General features: G+C 39.0%; 1 pseudogene; it reads right to left on the bottom strand.

The window, feature by feature from the left end:
* Positions 1-9,951: 9,951 nt before the first annotated feature.
* The window catches only part of LOC149172190 (dynamin-related protein 3A-like), a 151,712-nt pseudogene continuing 140,323 nt past the window's right edge, over positions 9,952-21,340 (bottom strand).

Raw genomic sequence — 21,340 nt, 5'->3', positions numbered from 1 at the left:
TGTGCATTATGTTTCACCAAGATTCGCAGATCAATGATTGGTCAAGAATGGAAGCTCAATGTTTTGAGAGGAATTGATTGTGTCTTCACCGTCCTGCTCCTTTTCTTGTATGATGAGACTACCTTGCTCATGAATGCAGCTTGATTTAGCAGCTTGAGAATCAAGAGAGTGCACGCAGCTAGGTTGTGAAGTGGATCGCTTAAGCGGGTCTTGGTGCAAGGAGTCATGGATTATAGATGATGGAGGATGGCAGAGATGCATATTAGACTCAAGACTTAGGTTAGGAATGATGATGTCCTCTTACGGAATGGAGGGATGAGTTTTCGCCATAGGCTTTCCTAACCATTCTGGAATTTCTTCCGTTGGGGTAGGAGATAACTGAGTAGATGGATTGGGAACATGCTGCACAGATTTCTCAGCTTTGCAACCACTGCGAGGGGGGACCCGCTGCATAGATTTCTTAGTTTTTTGGTTGCTACGAGGGGGCACCCTCTTCGAGACATGAGGCGTCTCGTGATCTGCGAGAGTTGAGGAAGAAGGGAAATCAGGAAGTTCATTATTTTAGGAGACATGAACCAAGCATTTCAGCTCTTGGCTCATGAAGTAAAGGTCCAAAAACTGCTCAAGAATTTCTTTCATAGACATCTTGGTGGTCACACTCATCGAAGGCTTGATGGAGCTCTGTGTCAAAGTGAGAAGGGAATGGATGGAAGTAGGTGGCAGGGTATGACACCAACGATTAGCATGACCTTCAAGGGTGAGGAATAAGTGTATGCAAACAAGCTCATCACTATCGATTTCATGAGATTCATAGAAGTGAAGAAAATCATAAATGTGCTCAGTTACGGACGCTTTGTCCTGGCCGTCAAACTTTAACAAGGACAAGTGATCGAGAAGCTCATCGGGGATTGATAATTGATTAAGGGAGAAATGAGAGAAACACCCCGAGAGCATGAATAATGTATAATTCATTGGGTAAGAGATTCAACCCAAATTTAAGGGATCATCTTGTCATCTGGCTCTCCTTCTAGCGCCAAAATGTTGACAGTGTTGGACCCACCAACATCAGGGGATCTCCCCAATATGAAGTCCCAACTAGACCTCAAACCGTTTGGTGTAGGAGTCCCATCTGGTACGATGGCCCGGTTGTCATTATCTTAAAGATTTACCTCAACTCTTACTTGTCATCACAGGAGAGTGGTCTGCTTTGTCTTCTAAGAAGTGAGGTTCGCTTGCCTGGTGAGTGTAAGTGTCTCTTGTTTCAATGGTTCTTTCAATGTAGAGGGAGAGGGTGGGAGTGAGTCCCAAGTCAGTTGGGAGAAGTCCCAACTCAGTTAGGAACACACAACACAATAGGACATGCACAACTTCTAGAGGAGTAGTCCACACGGATGCGGCAGTCACAACACACAAGGTAAGATAACACGTACAACACTCAACGGATGAGTCCGAACGAGTGCAACGGTTGTTACAACAAGTTTTATGTGAAAGGTCTGTCTGGTGTCTGGGAGAGTAGTCTACATAGGCGAGACAACGTTAACAACATATAAAACACATTTCCATTAATAGATTATGTATTACAACAAGTGAAATAGTTCAGATGTAGAACACAGGTTAAAGCAACATGCATCACAAGTGTGACAGATTAGTCTTACAAAAATTACAATACATGTGTGAAAACGTGTTGGCCTGTTAGCAGGCTTCTGAATTAAGAAAAAGTTCTAAGACACATCGTTACACCATACATCACTAACCCTGATTGCAGGGCGTTGGAGCCACTACTTACTCCTGGAAGAAAATATTACAGACTCTCTTGGCTATGTGGGAGGAATTGAAGTGAAAAGTCCTTTGCATGTACAAATGAGGGGGTATTTATAGCGAAGGGTGAAAATTCCCCCTTGTGGCTATTCGACTACCCTCATGACTGTTTGACTTCCATGACTTTTTGACTTTACATGACTCTTTGTACAACAAGTGGGTCTCTTGGACCTCCATGTTACATTACATTGATTGAAAACATAGCCCATAGTGGAGATGTGGGTGACATGACTCGACATGACAGTGTTGGGACATTTGTGCTGCTGCTAGAGTGAATGTCAAGCTACAGTGCTGCTGGGTGATGGATGTCTTCATGGTGTATCACAAATTCACCTCTGCATGGGAAAGTGCGTGGAGTCTTCGATGTTCTTTTGTTTGCTTGATGATGCTTAGGCATGTTTCTCCTTGCTTGCATGTTGGAAGGCTTGACAAGTTCATCTATTCACGAAAGGTGCATATTCATCCATTTGTTGGTGAACCTGTCCTTCTGCATGTGCTCCCTTCGTTCATCCCATTCGTCGTCTTGCCATGTTTGTTGGTGTACCTATACCTACAGTCACTCATGACGAGATGAGATCAAATCCAAAACCTCCTAGTCTACCATGACACATGATCATTTCGGATGCAGGTGACCGAGAGAGGCAACAAGGTTATGAAGTGGGATGATGGCTCCAGGTATTGCTGATGAAAACAACGCAAAAGTCACTGAGTGATGAAGATGGGAAATCCAAGTCGAAAGTGACTGTCTGCGAGGCTTGGGTTGGCTGGAAGGAAAAATTGCACAAAATTTTGGAGGGATAGTCCAGGTTGCAGGAAGGCAAGGTAGGCAGGATCTGCATAGTTTTTGGAATGAGCGGGCAATAGGGGTTGGAAGGCAAAATTTGCGCAATTTTCTATAGGATCAGGCTGGGCTGCGAGGGTCAGCAGGTAGAGATTGCGTAGTTTTTGGGAGGAACTGCCTAGGAGCCTGGAATCCAAAACTGCGCAATTCGTAGAGGGAACTGACAGTTGGCTACTGGGGTCACTGGCAACCAAAACTATGTAATTCCGAGAGGGAACTGGCAGTTGGCTGCTAGGTCACTGGCAGCAGAAACTGCACAATTCCTGGAGGTAACTGTCAGTCTACTGCTAGGAGTTGCTGGTAAAGGAAATTGCACTGAGGCTAGGAGGTCGGCTTGCTGATCATCTCTACACAATTTACGAGCTGAGCAGACTGTTGGGAAACAGAAGGCCTGCTCATGAAAACTGCACAATTTATTGGATGAGTAGCCGGTCGACTATTGGGATGACTGAGTGGGAAAACTGCATAATTTTCTAAGGGATACAAGGATGGGCACCTGGTGTCTGTCCGGAATATCTGCAAAATTTCCTCAGTCAACTGAGCGAGTAAGGTTAGTGGCCACTATGCAATTTTTGAGGGGAGTCAGTCCCAGGTTGACTTCTGCGTCTGACTGTCTGGGTGGTCAATATGAAAGTGGATTGAATTGCTTGTAGGTAGCGCAGCTTGAAAACACTTGCTTGATGCTTCTGCATTGTTCTAGTTGATATTCGATTGAGTCGAGGGTGGGGTGATGGTCCGGCTATTAGAGGGGAGTTTGGTCGTGAGAACTTCAACCAAAATGACTAAGTGTGTGAACGATTGAAAGATGCATAGGTGATCATGCAAACACACACTCACATGAATCGATGACGAAATGACTCAAACCATCCAGACACACATGTTCAACATGACTGACCGACTAAAAAGTGCCAAGCGTGACACTCGCAATTGACCGTTCATTGATTGAGACGACGCTTGCGTGACAGTGAATGTGACTCCGTGTGTTAGTGCGACAGATACTTTTGTAGCGAACACAACAAGCACATAAGAAGTGAAGACTTTGAGCATAACCTAAGCATGGTCGTAAGCATGACTTAGACACAAACATGCAGAAACTTGAATGAAATGAACAAGCAAGGTTGATGCAAGGACTCACATGAGCTCACGGAGTGAACCCGAGTGTGTGCATTCATCAAGTGAAACTCTCAAGGGAGGCTCCAAAATTGGGTGAAAGCCAAAATTTTGGAGGGTGGTTGTAGACGCTACAATAGTATGTCTATGGGAAAGGGCATTTAACTGAATGGGAGTGATAAGGTGAAATTAAAATTGAGTTGGGATTGTTGGAAACTTTTTTTAGTCATCAGATTTCAACAGTAACTTCAACCTAAAAGTTTTGAGAATATCCATGCCACTTCAAACTTGTTGTATGGGTTCTTGTCCTTGAGAAATTCCCTAGGGAGATATAGCCTTTGGCATGATACATTAAAATAGTAAGCAGTCCTCAAACCCCCACTTCCTTTGTAGAGACACCAGTAGAATAATAGCACTTCAAACTATTCTTATTTTACTTAGATCTCAACATAGATAAAAAAAAAATAGAGTTAAGGAAATAATGAAGTGGATAAAATCACTCCTTAGGGTTTCCTTCATAGTGACCTCATTTATGAACTTGCAAAAATTGTGGTAATTACAACATATGCACTTCTTGTGCGCTTTTGATGAGACTTTAGTGGTCTTTAAAACTTGCCAACAAGCCCAAAAAAATATAAGCATTTTCCTCTTGTAAAATAATGCAGATTCCTGCCACTCCTATCGCACATCATGTGATGATCGCTTCCACTTGTTGTCATTTCTTATCATGCAGCATAAAGTGTACATCAGGTACATGCCCTTCTTCCTTCATCAACCTTGTTAGTCACTACAATTCAGCATAGATCTCCTCTATCTGTGGGTGTGATCTATTTCCTACCACAAATATATGCACTTTGTTCTTAACCTCAATCCAACTATATCCAAGCTTCTTTTTCAACCCCACATCCTTCATTGTTCTCATTTTGTTTACATCCTCCTACTTTCTAGATGCAACATAAATGTTTGACAACTACACATATGTTGTGATATCTTGTGGTTCCAATGCAAGAATATATTTTGCAGCTTTTTCCCCTAACTCTATATTGCCATACACTCTACAAGCATCCGGTAGGCTTTGCCAAATTATTGCACTCAGTTGTAAATACTTTTCATGGATATAGTTACATGCCTCATTTAGGCTCTCTGCATGACCTAGAAGGGCACCAATACATGAATGGAGCTCCACTCTTAGTATAATGCCATAATCATGACTCATTAAGTGAAGTATTTGAAAGCTTCATCCAATTGGCTAGCATGGCCACATGTAGAGAGAAGGGCAATGAAGGAAATATGGATCACTTGCATGCTAGCATGCTCCATCTGCTGGAATAATTGGAAAACATTCTTCACAAGCCCATGGTTGGCATACACTTTGATTATTTCATTCCATAAGTTTAGGTCTCTATTAATCATTTTTCTAAAACTTTTTCGGCATCCTCTATTCACCCACATTTTGGATAAATGTCAAGAAATGCACTTCCTAAAATTACAATCGACTCAAATCTTGTTTTGATGATCTGACAATGGAAACAATTTCCCTATTCCATTGTTGGTACATACTATGATAACATTGTCAAAGGTGGGATGGTTTGATTTTATACTTGCTCATAGCATATCAATATAGGGTTCTAGTGCCCCCTTGCAACTTTTAGAGTGACAAAATCCCCCCATCCTTACATTCCATGAAACCATATCATGTTTAGGAATTTTTTCAAGTAGCTTGATTGCATATTTAGTGTTATTACATATCAACAAGGGCACTACCCATGAAAATATTTGTTTCCAAGCCCATTTTAATAATGTATATATGGACCCTCACCATTTTTCCCTGATTGTAGTCTGGCACATGTCTTCAGAACACTGGTGAAGGTCACCAAGTTTGGATTTATACCAAACCAAAAAATTTATACCACAAGTTGGAAAACATCCACCTGACAACTATTGTCAACATATCCTACTATCATTGAGTTCCATGAGACCATGTCTAGTTCAACCATATTTCTAAACAATGATTTTTCATCTACCATGCCACCCAATTTTGCATACATTTCAATAAGAGCATTCCCCACAAAAATATATGAATCAAAGCCAATTTTGATTATCTATGCATGAACCTGCTTACCTTGTTCTAAAGAATATAGCACTGAACCCACACTAAGAATGTTGGAAAAAGTGAAGTAGTTTGGATTCACTCATGCAAGGAGTAATCCTTTAAATAATTTAAAGACCTCTTCCCCATATCCAGGCTTAGCATATTATGAAATTATCACACTCCACAAGAACATGTTTTTCTTAGGTATTTTGTCAAACGCTTGGCATGCATCTTCGCTGGGCCCAATTTTAGCATACATATCAACAAGGGAAGTTGCCATGATGACATCTGATTGAAAGCCAATTTTTATTACATGGGCATGCACTAATTTACCAAATTGCAACCCTGTTATTTCAGCACAAGCCCAAACCACGCTAACTATCGTGGACTAATTAAACAACATAGCTTCTTCTTGTTTCATTCAGGAAAAGAGTTTTAGGGCTTCTTCATAATGTCCCTAGTGAACATATTCATCGATCATCAGTGTCCTAGAATAGACATTTCGCTCATGCATTTTATCAAACAGTTTGTGTGCCTTCTCAACACTACCACCTTTGGCTTACATGTTAATTAGGTTGTTTTGGAAAAACACGTCTTCTTCAAAATAGATTTTGACAATGTGGGAATGAACCCTCATGCCCTGTGAGATAGATTTCATGTTGATGCACTCTCGGAGGAAAAAATTACATAAATGAAAACCATATAATTCCTTGTTGGTTTTCTTGTTACCTTTTGGTTTTGATATTGAATTTCCTCATGAGGATCATATTTTAGGCTTCATTGATGTCGAAACAAGAAACGAAAAAGTAGTTTGCAATTTTGTCACCCCACTGCGACGAAATGGTTTTGCTATAGGTTTTCAAATGTCTTAAGGACTGTGAAGGGATGCATGTATTTGTATTGTTGGATAGTGAAACAGAATGGGAAGAGGCGTTGAACTTGAACAATTGAATCAAAAACGTGGGATTTTTGCTTTGAGTATGAGGTAGAAATGAAATGAAATTTTATTAATGTCCTCGGGTGACCATAAAAGTAGGTCACTGGGACTAAATTGTTGGACATTGGATAAACCAATGCTCCTAGTGTGTTTCATGACATGGACTAACTACCTTTCGTGGATCCTTATCTCTGGTGATGCGATCCTTGATTAACACCTGTGGGTTTTTTTCTAACGGTAATCGTGATTCCCAAAAAATTGTATTAAATCGTAGGTCACGAGTTCGATACACATCCGACTCGTGTTGGGCGGGATATTGTTGGACATTGGATAAACCAACTCTCCCTATGTGTTTTGCGACATGGACTAACCGCCTCTCGTGGATCCTTATCTTTGGCGATGCGAACATTGACTAACACCTGCGGGTTTTGGTCTAACGACAATCGTGATTCCCAACATAAAGGATATATCTAGTGTAAATACATGACATATGGGAGTAAAAATGCAACTCCATTGTAACTCCAAAGGTAATAGGATTAAGTTATGACAAAAATAGGGCTAACATGAAATAAAAGTAAAAATAGGGAATGTATCAAATCATATGAGATGATAAAAAAAGAGAAATGCAAATTATGTTTGTTGTTCGACTGTGCAACTCCAAAGAAGGGAGGGGGGGGTTAAATATGAAACCTATGGGGTTAGCTTCTTTGGAATTTGATAGCTGATGGTAAGGGAGGTGAGTAGGGTAATCTCTCACTGTCTGGGTCCTCCAGAACCATACTGCATGATCCTAGGGGAAGTAGATGAATGATTTATACTCCTAACATCTGAGGCCAAAAGGAAGAATCTCTTGATCATTCTCTATCTATTGTGTTGTGTCTGGGAGGAGGTATGGAAGGTGGCAGACACCCTACACTATTTTTTCCTTGAGCCATTCCCTATGAATCTTCAAGGATAGGTCAACTGAAGCATGGTGCTGAATTTATGAGCCGATCTCTAATGTATCTGTCTATCACGAATCAGAGGGGTGTTACAAAAAGTCTCGAGGTCTGAATATTCTCCCATCTACTGCAAAATGAGACTCTCCCTATTGTTTATTATTTTGACCGAATGAGACAACCTAGAAGTCAAGGTAATAGTTATAGAAACCTTAGGATGAGTCGAAGTGTGCAAGAGTTGATATTTCTATGTAAATATCTCCCTAATAAAAAGGGCTAGGCATCTCTGGTCCTAGTACTGGAAAAAAGTAAAGAGGGATGTTGGATAAGTTTGTCATTTATGTCATTAATGTCAAGCTCTAGCATTGTTGAAGCAAGCCCTAGTTGAAGAAGTATATGCTTATGGTGATGAAACCCTAGGTGCATGGAAAAATCCCTATGCATCAAGCCCTAGCAATTAGTGGCATGATCATAAGGTTGTCATGGTGAAAATGGCAAAGGGATCTATGCTATGATCAAGGATGAAGCTTTAGGGCTAATCACCCTGTATGTTGAACCAGATTTGATTCATCTCACCAAAGACAACAAAAAGTGCAAAGGAAATCTGGTATACCTTTAAGACACACTTTGGGTTCGCTTTTTTTATATTCATCCCATGCATCTATAGTTCATTAGATCCTCTATGCTTATTATATATGATGTTTTAGAATGAATTAAATGGGATTTTTCTATGCAATTTAGCTTGGTTTACATGTAGGGGAATTCCTATGGTGTCATTAATTCTTCACAAGCAAGTTTGTGGTAGAAACAAAGTGAAAATCAAGGAAGATTGAAGAATACAAGTTGGAAACGACATTATAGATGCTAATCTGAAGGTGAAATAGAGGCAGGGTGGTGAGCATGACAGTGGGATGATTATTTTCAAGTTAAAAAGAGAAAAGACTTACCTTTGTTGTTTATAAGGGTAGCCTATACTACATCAAAAATTGTTCTCAATGGGCTTATTGATTTATAATTAAAAAAAACGTCCAAATTATACCAATAATAATATCTAGATCCATATAAATGAATCAAGGACCAATATTAGTGTCCTACAGTCCTTTGAAGAATGTTGTCCTTGTTAGCGCTCGAATCTTCCTCAGGCTGAAAAAGGCAAAATCCAAGGCAACATCAAACCACTTAGCCTCGTAGCTAGCCCTACGAGGACAGGAGAGGGCTCTCTCTGGGTCTATCTCGGCAAAAGGTCTTCAAAGGGATGAGATGACCGATATGAATACTGATTTTAGGCTAGTAAATTTATTAAAAAAGGGGTTTTTAATAAATGATGGGGCTTTTCTGGGCTACATGGGGCAAAGAAACAGCTTGAACAGAGAAATATAATCAAAAACACAGATTATCTCCTGAGGCAAGGTAGGCAAGAAAGTTTAACATCAAATTGAGATTAAATGGAATGGCAAGACTGCTGAGGAGCTGACAAGGGCATAGAGGATGAATCCTTGTCAAACAGAAGAAAACATTAAATATGAACAAACTTAAAGGCATAGCATATAAATTATGAATTCTACCTTAACACTTCATTTGTTCAAATGGAAACGATCATGAAATGACATGAACACATAACAGGCTACATATGAAACAAAAGAAGACACAAATGTTAAATCTCATACCACAGGAATCTCAGGGGTCAGAGTTGCATTTTTTAATTAAAATCTCTGTCAAAATCTGTACAATGAAGCTCTGTTCTCTCTCCTCCACCAGCGCTCAGAACTCTCTCTCTTCTTCCCTCTTTCAAATGATTTTTTAATACATTAAATAAACTATGCTAGGGGAAAAACAAATCGACCCCAAAACAGGGGCGCTATTTCACCTGTAGTTATAAAAATAGAAAAGAGCGTTTCCTCTATTCTAAAATAAAACAGCGTCCCTCTAAAAATCCTCTGATGGTCGAAAAACTGGAGCGCAGATCCTGTTGAAACATTAACTGAAGTCCTTAGTAGGAGATCGGTTCCTATTTTTCTGTTGTGGTCGATGTCTTCGTGGTGTTTGATCCTTTACTTTTCACCTTCGCTTTCTGTTTGAAATCTTTAACAATTTCACAATTGTGCATATTATGCCAGTTGTATTCGTTGAATGCTCTTATCTGCCTGAAAATACTCATAGAATCTCTCAATCTAATGATTCTTCATAAAACTTGGAAATGTCATGTAGTCGTAGCCTACAAATGAGTCAACTGTCCTTTGATAAAGGAAATTCTGCCACCCATAAATGATGGATGCGAAGTGTTGATATAGTCCATCTCCATGGCAATAAGATTTTCAATCATACTCTCCGCAGGAGCCAGGCCTTCCTGTAAAAAGATCCCTACAACTTCTTACATTAAAGCAGGAAACCGTTGTAGCTCGACTGTTTCACATTGATGAGCTATCTTTACCAACTCATCATAAATAAAACGAGCACATTGAAGGCTTGGATCTAATAAACGAAAAATGTGCCTTCTTACTAGAACTTCGAAAGGAACCTCGGGAACGAACAAAGCATTTTTTGGGCCAGTAGCATTTTGAATAGCCATTCGGATATCTTCATCAGTGATATCATCACAAGGATCAACTTCATCTAAGCACTTAACAAAAATAGACTGAAATATATAATGAATCCTTGCTCCTCCATACAACTCTGTTGTTGCCATCTCTTCACTTTTACCATCCACAATTGAATTAAATGTTTGGAATCTATGGTCTCGCCATAGGAAGAAAGTTCCTTCACAACACTAACCATTTGGCTATTTATTCGAGCTTTCAATTCTGGTAAGATTGCCTTGATATGCTGTACTAAAATCTGATTCAACTTCTTTGCTAACTGGGGAACACCGCATCGATCAGCTAAACTGTGATACACTGGCCGACTGCGGAAAAATTCTTCTTCATAAGCCAGTGCATCTCGAATGCTTTTGTTTGCAATAATATCCTCTTGACTGCGATTTACAATCCCTATATCGTCAAGTCGAAGGGGGACAACATTTCCAAGAAGGAAGTTACGAGCATCAGTTCCTCTGTCCATAATATCGAGCTTTGTTATCACACCGATGGTTCGAGATCCATCTGGGTCAGCCATTCTTGCCATCTGAAACGCATCTGAATTTGACAAATCAGAGTTTGCAGGAGAAACAGCTAGGATGATGCACGTCTCGTGCTTAATGCATGATAGAATCATTGTTCTGATTCTAGCCTCTATATCTGAAGGTTGATCACCCACTGGAACCCTTGTTATCCCAGGTAAGTCGACCAATGTTATATTGAGGACATTTGGAGAAAATATTTTTAACCTGATTTGCTTGTCAGATACACCCTTGTTTCTGATTCTAGCCTCTATATCTGAAGGTTGATCACCGACTGGAACCCTTGTTATCCCAGGTAAGTCGACCAATGTTATATTGAGGACATTTGGAGAAAATATTTTTAACCTGATTTGCTTGTCAGATACACCCTTGTTTAACCCCACTTCCTTCTCTGTCTCAGCCTGGACTTTGTAGAGAGCAGAAGATCATCTTCTGCAGCACACAGCTCAAAGCTTAAAGTTGCAAAGCTGATTGATGCATATTTGGCAGAGATTGCTCGAGATGCAAATCTATTAATTTCAAGATTCACCATTTTTGCAGAAGCTATACCCGATTTCGCACGCCCAGTTCATGATGATTTGTACAGAGCGATTGATATATACCTTAAGGAACACCCTGAGCTTAGTAAAAGCGAAAGTATATGCCGGCTTCTAGATTGCAAGAAATTATCAATGGAGGCTTGTATGCATGCTGCTCAGAATGAACTCTTGCCTCAAAGACATATTACTCACAGTGTCACTACTAACAAGCACAAAATCACCTCGGATCACATTCCTCTGATCAATAAGACGCAGGGCATTCCCAGCGCTAACACAATCATTTGATTCAATAGCTGTGACAATGAAGTTTGTTTGGGATTTCCAGTGAGACCTCTCCAAATAGCTTGTAACTTGCTTTGCCTCTGATTGCTGATGATGTTTTGTTTTCTTCTGTTTGTGTTTTTGCAGAGATAGGAGCTGAGGAAGCTGCTGCCTTTTGAAGAGCTGGAGAATTTGATACATATTCTAAAAAACACATTTAATGATTTCTTCTTCAAAACAGGGTTTTGAAGAAGAATCAATCTCACATTTGACATACAAGACGGAGTCTAACAGTCCTTGAATAATCAGATGTTGATAAAGGATAATATTAGCATAATTATTGCTACACAGGAAACAAAAAGAGGATTTGGAGGATCCATTGTCTTTGCAATTTTTAATTAAAATTTATAAACATGGTTAGGTCGGCTAAATGGTCATGTCGGTCCCTTAAACCAAGAGATGTGTCTCTTCCTATAAGGCAAAAGAAGTATAAATATAAGTTGGACTTTTTCATTTCAGCCATCGAACTCGTCCGAGATGATAAGAAGCAACTTGCATCCGAAGATTGGATTCACAATTCAAAGAAGTTAAGGAGTTAAAGGATGAGATTTTGAGCAGAAGATTTCTTGGCTTTTGCGGTTTTTTTGGAATAGAAAATTCTGTACTTTTTAGATTTCAGACCTGTAGCATTTGTTGCATAGCTCAGACCCACTTGTAGCAGCTTGGACCCACCTGTACCTTCTTGTATTAACCCTGTAGCATCACATAATTTTTTTGTATAATGGTGTGATATCTGTAGTATAATTTATTTTAATATTTACTGAAGGGATTTCGTAAATAACTTATTGGAAAATAAGTAGGTAAAATAAATCAGTTGTTGCAGTAATAGAATTTCTGTTTAGAAATTTTCACATGGTATCAGAGGAAAGAATTAGAGACAGGAAGGGAAAATCAATTATGGGTCAAGATCGTGATGCAGAGGCATCTACGTTAGGAGACTCGTGCAAATTTTCAGAAAATTGCAAAAGAGAGAGAAATTTTGATTTCTCTATGTTAGATTCCATATTGGAAGAAGAAGTTGCTTGTGTAGCAATCTCTACATCAGGGGTATGGTATATAGACAGTGAAGCCTCCTGGCATATGGCAGGAATTCGGGAATGTTTCTCAGATTATCAGGAGGAAAGAATGAATTTTCAGATTGTCATGGGGAATAAGGCAAAGTGTACTCCAATAGGGAAGGGTATCATAGTTTTTCAAACAAAAACATGAGAGCGGTTCCAAGCTACCAATGTGTTGCATGTGCTAGGACTGGGGATGAACTTAATTTCCGTATCACAACTTCAAATAAAGGGCTATGATGTTCTCTTCATTAAGGAGAAAGTATACGTCAAACACCCGAGCTGGAAAAAGAAAGTACAGATCAAAATAAAAAACAACAGGTTGTAGCTAGAATCACCAATGTCACTGATAGGAAGCAATGGAGAAAAGGATTTGAATGAACTATGGAATATAAGTATGGGACATTTGCACCATGGGGCTCTGAGAATTCTCAAGAAAATTGTGGTAAGAGTTCTAGATCTTACTACATAATGAGATGATGTATGCAGAGGATGTTCTCTAGGCAAGTATGTCAAAGCAGTGTTTCCTAGAAGTAAAAACAAGGCCAAGAGTGTACTAGGATTGATACACTCAGATATCTATGGATTGATGTCCACAAAAGCTCTTAGTGGTGCAGAATACTTCATCACCTTCATCGATGACCATTCCAGGAAAACTTGGATTTATTTTCTGAAAACCAATGACGAGGTTTTCTGTCGATTCAAAGAGTTCAAAGATCTAGTGGAGAATATGACTGGAAATAAAATAAAATTATTGTGCTCAGACAATGGTGGAGAATATGTCGACAAGGACTTCAGCAATTTTTGCGCTAGGGAGGTCATCAGAAGAGAGTGGATAGCTCCTTACAATCCGGAGCAGAATTGAGTAGCAAAAAGGAAGAATAGGACTATCGTGGAAGTTGCTAGGGCTATGATGTATGATCAGGATATGCCAATATTCCTATGGGCAGAAGCATGTGGCACAACAGTCTATGTCTAGAATAGAACTCCTCATAGGGCATTTGGCAAGATTACTCCACAGAAAATCTTCACTGGGAAGACACCTGAAGTTAGTCATTTTAGGATATTTGGGAGTTTAGCATATTTCTGTATACCCAAGGAGAAGAGGAAGAAGTTAGATCAAACTATAGAGAAAGGATATGTAGTGGGATATAGCAAGAATGCTAATATATATAGAGTCTATCTTCCAGGGAGCAGGAAGGCAGTAGTTCGACAAGATGTGAAGTTCATGAAAGATAGGGCCTTCAGAAAATCTCGAGAAATGCCTTCCAAGGAGGAGCCAAAAATGAGTCATTGGTCAAACCACTTCAACCAGTAGAAGCCAGTACCAAGAATTCTCCTTCAGAACAGGAGGAATCACAGGAAGAGGAAGAGCTAACATATGCAACCAGGAAATTCGACAGATTTTGCAAGATGTAGAAGATTTCATTGGTGCACCCAGGAACAATAAAAGGGAGCAAAGATAGTCGATATATATAAGGCCTTAGTAGCTCAGGATGGGGAACCTTCCAGTTTTTAGGAGGCAACTCAACATCAAGTTTGGATGGATGCGATGGTAGAGGAATACAACTCTATAATGGTGAATGATGTCTGGGAAGTAGTGCCCAGGCCTCAAGACAGATCAGTGGTAGGTTCGGGATGGATCTACAAGATCAAATACACTGCAAATGGCAGTGTGGAAAAATAAAAAGCCAAGTTTGTGGCTAAGGGGTATGCTTAGAAGGAGGGAATAAACTATGAAGATACCTTCGCCCTAGTAGTCAGGTATACAACTATTAGAACTGTGATATCTCTTGCAGCACAGATGGGGTGGGAGATTCATCATATGGATGTCAAAATGACATTCTTGAATAAAGTGATAGAATAGGAAGTATACATTGAACAACCAGAAGGATTTGAGACACATGAAAAGAAATCTCATGTATGTAGATTGAAGAAAGCCTTATATGGGCTCAAACAAGTACCTAGAGCATGGTATGGTTGAATTGGTGGCTACTTGCAGAAGATGGGGTTCGTCAAGAGTGACGCAGATCCAAATATCTACTATCTAGTTGTAGAGAATGAGCCTCTAATCCTAGTATTATATGTGGATGATCTCTTCTTGACAGTATCATCTAGGCTCATCGAAGACTACAAGAAGAATATAGCCATAGAATTCAACATGAAGGATTTGGGACAGATGCATTATATCCTGGGGTTGGAAGTTTGGCAGTAGAAGGGGGAGATCTTCCTTGGACAAGGGAGATATGCTACAGAAATTTTGAAGAGATTCAAGATGCAGGACTGTAGGCCTATGAATACTCCAATGATCACCAACTGGAAGAAAATTGATGCATCAAAAGACAAGAATGTTGATCCCACCTTATGCAGGTAGCTCATAGGGTCCTTGATGTATCTGGTCAATACCAGGCCAGAAATATGTTATGTTGTCAACATCCTCGGTCAGTTCATGGTGGAACCAAAGAGGGTGCACTGGGTAGCATCCAAACATGTTCTCAGATATATATAGGGAACAATCGAGTATGGACTCTTATACACCAGAAGCAATGATATCAGACTGAGTGGGTTTACTGATGTAGATTGGGCTGGAAGTTTAGTAGATCAGAAAAGTACCTCTGGGTACTGTTTCAACATTGGATCGGGGATGAACTCCTGGTGTAGTAGGAAACATAAATCCGTAGCTCTGAGCTCATCCGAAGAAGAATATATGGCCGCTAGCACACCTTCATGCGAAGCCATATGGATTAGAAAATTGCATGTAAACCTAATTAGAAGAAGGATGGAAGCGACCAGGATCATGTGTGATAATCAGAGTTGCATCAAGCTCTTTGAGAATATAGTATTTCATGATCGGTCAAAGAACATTGATATTCAGTGTCACTTTGTCAGAGACTGTGTCCAACGAGGAGCTGTGCAGTTGAGCTACACTCTTGCAGGAGAATAGGTGGCAGACATCCTTACCAAGGCCCTTGGAAGAACCAAGTTCGCTTATTTCAGGGAGAATATGTGGATGGTATAGAATCCATTTGAGTAGCAGAAATGGATAGGTATCAGGTGTTGCAGTGCTATGAGTAGCATGATGCAGCATTTGAGAGATAGTTGTAGTGCAGATGTAGTGTTGGGAAGAAGGACTAGTAGTAGCATGGATGCAGAGGGAGATGCAATACAGATGTAACAGTGGTAGTGGTAGAGCCATGGGTAGTAGTATAGGAGGCAGCAATGCAGAGGATGTTGGGTAGCAGGCCAAGCATCAACACAAGTACCAGGGTAGGATGATCAGGGTGATGTTTATTGGTGGAGCATTACTATAACACATTCCTTGCTAAGAGGGAGTGTTGATTTGGGGTAGCATCGGATGTGATATAGCCATGAAAATTGGTGGAGAGGCTAAAGCACATGAGATACCCAAGACTTAGAAATATTTTTGGAAAATTCCATCCGGATGAGGAGTTATTAAAATAATTAATATTTTTAATGATTTCCTAAGTCTCAACTTAGGAAAATAAAAATATTAATGGGTATTAATAACGATAAGGATGAGAAGCTTCTAAGAGATAAGGATCAAGTCTATTTTAATCTTAACAGTTGATTATGGACTTAATCTCGGCCATTGATTCATCAATAGGAAAAGTATAAGAGAAGACTTGAGGCTTGGTTGGAGACATACTGAGGGAAACTAGTCAGTTTGATTTTTGGAGCGGGGCTTGCTAAGAAATTCGAACTAGTGGTTTGGATTGTAGTGAGAGGAAGTGGGTACACAGTAGAGAGGCAGGGATAGTGCCTGAGGACCAACGTAGAGATCAGAAAGGCAGATGCAGAGCCAGTCATAAAGACGCAAAGGCAGATGGATTGCGCAGTAGCTAGAGGGCCTGCGTGGGTGATGCAAAGAGGCAGAGTGCTAATGCAGTGAGCCAGAGTGCTGGCCCAGAGGGTCTAAGAGCTGCGTAGAGACTAGTTGGGCTGACACTGAGCTTAGGGGAATCTCTGGAGGATTTTTGTGGTATTGGGTAGGCTAGTTGGCACCCTAGTTGTACTCAAGAAATTTGATTAATAAAACCCTCCTCTGTTGCATCGTTTTCCCGCATTGGGTTTTTCGAGGAAAATTGTCCAAAATAACTGTGTCTATGTGATTTATTCTTGTGCATGTATTTGTTTCTGTATAAGGGTGTGATATCTATAGTAGAATTTATTTTAATATTTACTGAAGGGATTTCGTAAATAACTTATTGGAAAATAAGTAGGTAAAATAAATCAGTTGCTGCAGTAATAGAATTTATGTTTAGAAATTTTCACATCAGTGACTCCGAGAAGTTTAGAAGAGTCAAATAAATTCGATACAAAAGTTATGAAGGAAATTATGAGAAGTCAATCAGATCTAGTAAAAGATAAGATAGGTCAATTCTCCTCAACCAAAAGTGTTTGGGAAAGGATACAAAATCTTTATACATAAGAATCTGCTTTTGTGTCAACTATACCAGATCCAGAGCACAAAGATAATCAAGAGTCAAAGAAGGTAGATGAAGGCACCAATTGCATAAAAGAGGATGATGATGAAGAGAATTTTGAAGTAGTAGTTGAAGTAGACCTCAAGGCAAAACTTGTGGGTGCTCTAGAAGAGATAAGGAGTTTGGAGAAGGAAACATGAGGAACCAAAAGTACCAGAAAAGGACTTTGTCCTAAATTGTTAATCTATCCTCAAGAATGAATATTCCAAGGGCAAGTGTTATAAGGGATCATCTTGCAAATATCTTCATTCAGAGACTATTGCTGACAGTGTTGGTAGATGGTCCAGTAAAGGTAAAGAAAGGACAAAAAGCAGACAAGATATAACAAAAACTTTTTGTGGCACAGATGGTTTTGGTTCTGTAAAAGAGACGAGGAAATTTTCACCTAACAAAATGCATAACCAACATTTTATGCACAACTTTAGAAAGGAAAGAAGCCATGGCCTAGACAGACGTAATGATAGATTCTTTCATCTAGATGACACTTGTAACAATGATAGTGGAAGAGATAGAGAAAGACATGAGAGAAAATCCAATATAACTGAAGCTTTTTTGGTGAATCTCTGCTGCAATAGAGATGGACAAGAAAAATTGAGGCAAAGAAAATCCATGGTTTATCTGCACCAAAAAGAGGCTTTTAGCAGTTTTCACCTAGCTCATCCTTTGACAGATTTGGTGTCAGAGATGGATTGATGAAATTGTATAATCCATACCCAATACAGGCATGGGAAATGATGGAACCTGCTCTAGCATCAAGAGAAAATAATATAGGTTCAACTAATTCTCATAGATAGAAGATATTGGTAGGGATCATCTTTTGGTCATAAAAAAAATAATAATGATTAATCAGAATTGATGGGCAATGCAAGGTCAAGTATTGTTAGTGGAAGCATATTAACTGCTCCTGTACAACATAAACACACTCATGCAACTACTAACTATTTTCAAAATCTCGAAAGGATAATAGAAGAGACCTCATGTAGGGTAATTGGAAATAATATGCTACCAACACCTAGTGTTTCTAGTGAAATATTGGGTATAAGTTTATCTGAAAAGGTAACAGTTCACATCATCAGCTAAACAATGGCACATCATTTAGTCATGAAAATGGAGGCCACAAAGTTGAAGGTGCAAAGGAGAAGGTGATCTCCATGTTTGGCTATGTTGAGATGTCTTCCACACAAATGCACTAGAAAGTAGTGATATTTGTCTTGGTAAAAATAGAGCAAGAAGAATCAATACATAAAAAGAGAAGCATGAAGATATGGAGAGTAGCATGATGAAAGTGGGAGAAGCATGATGAAAGGGGGAGCAACATATGAGGAAATTTTTTCCATTGATGTCAAAGGGGGAGAGAATACTAAAAGTGGGAGAGTATTGCCATCAATGACAAAGGGGGAGATTGTTGGATAAGGTTGTCATTGATGTCAAGCTCTAGCATTGTTGAAGTAAGCCCTAGTTGAAACAAACTCTAATGTGCTCTAAATGGAGTATATGTTGATGGTGATGAAACCCTAGGTGCATGGAAAAAGATAGATGCATCAAACCCTAGCAATTAGTGGCATGATCATAAGGTTTTCATGGTGAAAATGACAAAGGGACCTATACTATGATCAAGGATGAAGATTTAGGGCTGATCACCCTATATGTTGAACCATATTTGGATCATCTCACCAAAGACAACAAAAAGTGCAAAGGAAATGTGGTATACCTTCAAGGCACACTTCGGGCTTGTGTTTTTTATATTCATTCCATGCATCTATAATTCATTAGATCCTCTATGCTTATTGTATATGATGTTTTAGAACAAATTGAATGGGATTTTTCTATGCAATTTAGCTTGGTCTACACATGTAGGAAACTCCTTATGGTGTCATTAATTCTACACAAGTAGGTCTGTGGTAGAAACAAATCTGATTATTTTAGAGAAAAGGAAAATCAAGGAATGTTAGAGGACACAAGTTGGAAACGACATTACGGATGCTAATATGAAGTTGAACTTGAGGTAGGGTGTCGAGCATGATAGTGGGACGATTATTTTCAATTTAAAAAGAGAAAAGACCTTTCTTTGTTGTTTATAAGGGTAGCCTATACTACATCAAAAATATTTCTTTTCAGGCTTATGTATTTACAACTCAAAAACTTAGTTTATACCAATAAGAAGATCTAGATCCATATAAATGAATCAAGGACCAATATCAGTGTCTTATAGTCCTTTGAAGATTGTTGTCCTGGAATGATCAAATGTTGACAAAGGATAGTATTAGTAGAAGTATTGCTACACAGGAAACAAAGAGAGGATTTGGAGGATCTGTTGTCTTTGCAATTTTTAATTAAAATTTATAAACCTGGTTAGGTCGGCTCAAATGGTCATGTCGGCCCCTTAAACCAAGAGACATCTCCCTTCATATAGGGAAAAACAAGTATAAATACAAGTTGGACTTCATTTCAGCCATTGAACTCGTCCAAGAAGATAAGAAGCAACTCACATCCGAGGATAGGATTCACAATTCAAAGAAGTTAAGGAGCTAAAGGACGAGCTTTGGAGCATAAGATTTCTTAGTTTTCAGTGTTTTTTTGGAACATAAAATTTTGTATTTTTCAAATTTTGAACTTGTAGCATTTGTTGCATAGCTTGGACCCACTTGTACCTGCTTGGATTAGACCTATAACATCACAAAACAAAGCATCAGTCTTGAAGCATTCAAACTTGTGATTTAGTGACTGTTTAGACCTAAAATTGACCTACCTTGGAAATCTTTAGTCATCCTTGGAGTAGTCTTTGAAGGCAATCCTGTAACAATACTTGTGAAGTAAAATTGGAGCAATTCGTAAGCATCTGTATTGGGAGTTGTTAAAAGGATTCTTTGAAGACCTGTTGACTTTTTGGGACATTTATTGGAGATTTGTTGCAATAGAGAGCCATTTTTGAAGCATTGTTCAAGTTTTGTTTGGAGCATCTTGAAGACCTTTTGAAAGCAAATCTTATAACCTCCTTAAAGTTGATTTCCAAGGTAGTCATTGGATTTGTCTGAAATATTGATTGTAGTATATTTTTTTTATGTGAATGTTATTGCGACTATAACAGAGTTTGGGATTCGTTCTTGGGTTGTAGTTGAGGACAATAATTGGAACATCTTTAAGCCTTGGAAGCAGATTTGAGACTCTTGTTGAAGACTATTGAAAACATTCCTTGGAGCAACTTTTGTTGAAGCATTCTTGAAGACTTATTGAGACAACATTGCAGAATATTCTTTTGTAGCATTGTTGAAGCTTGTTGAGAACATATCTGGAGCAACTTTGTTGTAGCAATCATTGAAGATTTTTTTGAAGTATTCCTTGTAAAGTCATGAAGAGCCTTGGAGATACTTTCTATGAACCTTGTGTTGGAAAATGCAATATGGTAGCTTATTACTTTAGATTTTCCTTTACCCTTAACACTTGTTTGTGAACTTGTAGCTACACAACTTTAGAATTTTAGACCTTGCAAATTTGACCCCTATAACTCCACTGCTACTTCACATGTGTGAGGAAGAACTAGGGAAAACTTTGATTTTTCCTTCTTCCAGTTGTTGCTTTATTTCTTCTTGATTTTCTTGTCATTCTTCCTCAACTTTGCACTTCAGATCAAATTCTTCTACTGCAAATTGAATCAGTGAGTGAATAAGGTAAAAATATTATTTATGTGTTTATGTGAGGGTTGAATACCCCTCTTTAGGCTAACTTGTCTCTGCAAGGGCCAACTTGGGCTAGGAGGCTTCTAGGGCTTTCTAGACTCAAAATAAATTCTTTTTATAAGATACATTTTGCCTGGAAGGGTCTTATAAACATGATGTTGACTCTCTTGACTCATATCAATATATATTATAACATAACAAACCCTAGAAGCATGAAGAACATGCTTTTTCCTAGAAGACCATCAATAATGAGCATGAAACCCATGCTTTAAAATAATAATTTTTTGCTTTCTTCTTTTGTTTGGTACATAAGATACATATCGAAATGAGTACAACAACAATTATGAAGACCGAAACTAGTTACATTTCCAGCACTCCCTCTTAACTAG

This window comes from Pinus tabuliformis, chromosome 4_2, assembly GCF_031772625.1.
Source record: "Pinus tabuliformis cultivar Carrire ecotype Pingquan chromosome 4_2, CPIR1, whole genome shotgun sequence".
Classification (NCBI taxonomy): Eukaryota; Viridiplantae; Streptophyta; class Pinopsida; order Pinales; family Pinaceae; genus Pinus; species Pinus tabuliformis.
Note: the sequence above shows the minus strand (reverse complement) of the source record. Positions and strands in the feature narration are given on the sequence as shown.